The 5,000-nt window shown below is 45.7% G+C and overlaps 1 protein-coding gene across 2 annotated transcripts in view; it reads right to left on the reverse strand.

Moving 5' to 3' along the window:
- fam189a1 (family with sequence similarity 189 member A1) overlaps nucleotides 1-5,000 on the reverse strand; it is a 396,028-nt gene that overhangs the window by 124,502 nt on the left and 266,526 nt on the right. The window lies entirely within an intron of this gene.

Genomic DNA, 5,000 nt, shown 5'->3' on the forward strand with positions numbered 1-5,000 from the left:
GAAGCCTTTAAGAGAGACTGACATTGTTTAGAAGGGTGGAAGGGTATGAGACAAGCAGTCACACACACACACACACACACACACACCCACACACACACACAAACACACACAAACACACACACACACACAGATAAGACTTCAGTGCTTGTTGGGTTGCCTTGAGTTCACACATACAAATGTTCCATGTTGCTACGGTCACTTGCACAGTAGCCTCCAGCATTCTTGCTCCCTCTCTCCTCCCTATCATTTTCTCTATCCCTCTCTCCATCCACCCATTCCTTCTTGTTTTCCGTATCTCTCACTCCTTCACACTCCATTAACCAGCAACACTCCTATAAGAGTCTCTCTCTCCCTCTCTCTCTCTACTAACTCCCTCTTTCCCTCAGTTCACTGTCCTCACACCTTTTTATTTTGTCCTACCCAGCAGCACTCTTTCACTCACTCAATTATTCTCTCTATCCCTCTTTCTCTCTCTCTCTCTTTCTCTCTCGCTCTCTGTCACCCTTTCTCTTTCTCTGAAATGCTGCAGTGTAAATTCGGGTGGATAAAAAAAAATCCTTGTGGGGACACAACACAGTGTGCCCATAAATGAATAACACACACATACAGTACACACACTCTCTCTCTCTCTCTTTCTCCACCCAAACACATCGACTGAGCTTCAGGCAACAGCAATTACCAACCAAGCTGTAATTTATATCAATTATGTATCACTTTACTTTAGCAGATACATTACATGGGCAGGGGTAGTCAGGGTTGGACACATCTGGGCAGTGTCATGGGAAACGTAAACATCAAAGCTAAATGACCATACAACAACATTAACAAACAAATCAGTGCTGGGGGGTTAGCCAAGCACTGCATCAGGATAAATGTGATAAAAATGTGAAAACGCAGAATCTCCATTCGTGCAAATGTTGGGACTGATTAACTGCCACAGATGACCAAACTGAGTCCAAAATGAGCCCAAACTGAGTCAGAAATGAGCCCTATGCTCCTATTGAAAACTGGATGCTTTCTGAGGCCTATAGTGTCTCTTTGTTTGACAACAAACAAGTGCAAAACTGAGTTCTCTGAGGACAGAGCTGGGAGTTTCAAAGATCCATTTGGGTAAAGACATCAGGATTACTCTGCCATGTCAAACAATGCTAGAGACAGGAGCTGCTTTTGTGAGCAAACAGATGTGTGCAGTCGAAAAACTATTCCCCCTCTGCAATCTAACCTACCGGAGTCTCAATGAATGAGTCAATTAAGCCCTAAAGCTCCATGCCATGTTAAGAGGGAGTGTTTGTTTTTCATTGCAGAGCCAAGTATACGTAATAAGCTCATAGAAGGTAAGTATATATTAATTCATCACTTGAAGTTCATATCTTTGATCTTTGAAATGAAAAAAAAAATGCAAATTAATATTCCTTGCGGTAAGTATTTTTAGGTCCTATGTACTTAACTCAAATTAACCAAATATGGCTCCTAGCCTCCTACAGTGTGTGTGTGTGTGTGTGTGTGTGTGTGTGCGTGTGTGTGTGCGTGCATGTGCGTGTGCAGAGGTGTAAAAGTCTGGCTTCAGAAATAGAAGTCCTACCATATGTTGGTTCTACCTGTACACTTAACACAGATGATTTCACTAATGAGCTCATCTACCTGGCTGAGGAATTGCATCAGTTAGAATTAGCTGGTTTAGCGAATGGTTGGAGCAAATATGTGGCAGGACTTTTTACTTTATGAAGCCAAACTTTTATAAAATACCTCTGTGTGTGTGTGTGTATGTGGATTGTGCCCCCCTGGCCATCCTAAGATTCCCATAGCCCATAAGGCGGGGATCACATCAGCCAGTGGCAAGCAGCAGTGGCAAACGTAACACAACGCTCAGGCTCATTATAAGTTCTATCTCGTTCCTAAGCAACACAAACGGTTTGTCAATTGAATACGCTCGCGTTGTGCTTTGAAAGTTAAACCAAGTTCAACGCTCAGCTTGTTCAACACTAGCGTTACACCAGTGTTGCCACCGTTCCGCTGCCGAAACCATAGAGAACAATAGGAAACCGTTGGCTGCCGCTGGCTGATGTGATCCCCGCCTAAGGCAGTGGTGTAGATTGGGCTCAGTGAGACTGACCCCGGGGGGCAGTAGAGTCTTGATGTGAATGATGATGTGACGTCTTCATCACCATCGCTCCATGTCTAGGGGAATGCATCCTTCCCCTGAGTGACCGGATACACCCAGCCTCTGCTAAAGTTTATTTGTTTATCTATGCGTACTCATTTTATTCATTTGTTTGTTATTTATCTTCCGCTCGGTTGTTTATTTACTGGAGCAAATTTCCATACAGTGGAAAAACAAGCTGAGAGACTTTCTGCTTGTCTCCATGCATTATTGATGAGGCATGAAACTGAAAGAGAGAGGTAGAGAGAAAGGGAAGAGAAGCAGTGAGAGAGAGAGAAAGAATGAGAAGGAGTGAGAGAGAGAAAGAGAGAGGGAGAGAAAGAGAAGAGACTCCTGAGAGAGAGGAACATATAGGAAGATACAGTACATTACGAAAAACAATACAGGCAGATGAGGATGGTGTGCATAGAATGATGACAGCAAAAGAGAGTCATGTGGGGAGAGGGAAGGAGGGAAGAACAGAATATGTGAGAGAAAGAGAGATAGAGAGAAATGGAGAGAGGAGGAGAGGAGGAGAAGAAGAGAGAGGAGAGGAGGAGAGGAGGAGATAAGAGCAGAGAAGAGCGAAGAGGTTCTCGATGATAAGACCCGACTCGGTCCAATCACTAAGGAGAGTGTGTTTGTGTGTGTGTGTATGTGTGTGTGTCTGTGTGAGAGAGAGAGTTTGTGTGTGTGTGTGTGTGTGTGTGTGTGTGTGTGTGTGTGTGTGTGTGTGTGTGTGTGTGTGTGAGTGACAGTTTGTGTGTGTGTGTGTGTGTGTGTGTGAAAGTTTGTGTGTGTGAGTGTGTGTACAGTATGTGTGTGTTTCTCTCCCTGTGTGTGTGTGTATGTGTGTGTTTTCCATCTCCATTTTAACAGTCTCACCTGGGCAACCAACTGCAAACTATAAGGCCATTTGGCCAGTAAATGTATCCTGTAAAAGCAGGTCAGGTAGAACAGGGAGGGAACGTGCACACACAACGTACACACACACACAACACACACACACACACACGCACACACACACACACGCACACACACACACACACACACACACACACACACACAGACAGAGACATGCAGATTGCTGACCAGCAGCAGCAGTAATGTGATTGGGGAATACTAATAGGATGCACACACAAACACCCATGAGACACACACAGACACACACACAGTCCATGAACCATCACTAGCTTGAAGTAGTCCCAGTATAAATAAGACTCAATTTCATAATCCAAAGAAAGTATCTTACCACAAATATCATACCACTCAAATACACACACACACACACACACACACACACACAAACACACACACACACACACACACTGCTCAAAAATGACAGTCCAAAGTCACCTGTAGTCTTTGAAGCATCAGTGGCTTACAGTAGACACCACATAAATAAGAGTCAATCTCATAACCCTCAGAAACTCATATTTTACCACCTTCCTTCACCCCCCCCCCCCCACCCCAACACACACACACACACACACACAAACAGCATTCAGGCCCGCATACACACTTGCACCAGTCTGTGAAGCATCAGTGGTTTACATTAATCTTCACATGAATAAAGTCAATTTAATAGTCCTAAGAAACACACACACACACACACACACACACACACAGACACACACACACACAGACACACACAGACACACACACACACAGACACACACACACACACACACACACACACACACACACACACACACACACACACATAGTCAAAACAGCACCTATACTACTCAAGTGACTTTCCCTCCATCCGCCTGATCCTTTTCCTCATCCCTCCCTCCTGATGGAAGACAGGACAGAGAGTGAGAGCAGGAGAGGAGAGGAGAGGAGGATGAAGGGAAGAGAGGAGAGGAAAGCAGAGGAGGAGAGAGGAGGAGAGGAGAGGAAAAGAGAGGAGGAGGAGCAGAATGGAGAGGAGGAGAGAGGAGGAGAGGAAATGAGAGAAGAGGAGGAGGAGAGAGGAAAGGAGAGGAGGAGGTGAGGAGAGGAGAGGAAAGGAGAGGAGGAGTAGAGAGGATGAGGGTAAGAGAGGAAAGGAGAGGAGGAGGAGAGGAGACAAGAGGAGAGGAGGAGATGAGGACAGGAGAGGAGAGGAGAGGGAGAGGGAGAGGAGGAGATGAGGACAGGAGAGGAGAGGAGGAGGACAGGAAAGGAGAGGAGGCGAGAGGAGGAGAGGAAATGAGAGGAAAGTAGAGGAAAGGAGAGGGAGAGGAGAGGATGAGGGGAAGAGGAGAGGCTAAACCTCTGGGAGTACAGGAGAGGCTATTCATTACCACACATCACTGCAGAGCAACATCATCAGCAGAGAGGGGGAGAGGAGGAGTGATAGAGGGAGGGATGGGGAGAGGGAGAGTGTGAGAGAGAGATGGAGAGAGCAAGATTGAGAGAGCAAAGCAGAGAGTGAGAGAGACGGGGTGTGTGTGTGTGTGTGTGGGGTCGATGTAAAGATAGGGAATGTTGACGAAGACCTTGAAATGAAACGCGTCAGCCTTGGGTGAGTGATTGCTTAAATCAGTTAGATGGCATTTTACAAGTTATCTTATTACAATTAGTACACAAAACATTTTTTGCTGTGCTTGCATCAAGGTGTGTGTGTGTGTGTGTGTGTGTGTGTGTGTGTGTGTGTGTGCGTGTGTGTGTGTGTGTGTGTGTGTGTGTGTAAAGAGAGGTAATATCCCATGAAGAGCTTGTGATAGCGGAGTGGGGATTTTCCTCTTTGCTGCTCTTGGAGGGGATTAAGATGCTCCACTTATGGATATTTGCAGCCTTTGTTCAAACACACACACACACACACACACACACACACACACACACACACACACACACACACACACACACACAC

Source organism: Alosa sapidissima, chromosome 20 (genome assembly GCF_018492685.1).
Source record: "Alosa sapidissima isolate fAloSap1 chromosome 20, fAloSap1.pri, whole genome shotgun sequence".
NCBI classification, from domain to species: Eukaryota; Metazoa; Chordata; class Actinopteri; order Clupeiformes; family Clupeidae; genus Alosa; species Alosa sapidissima.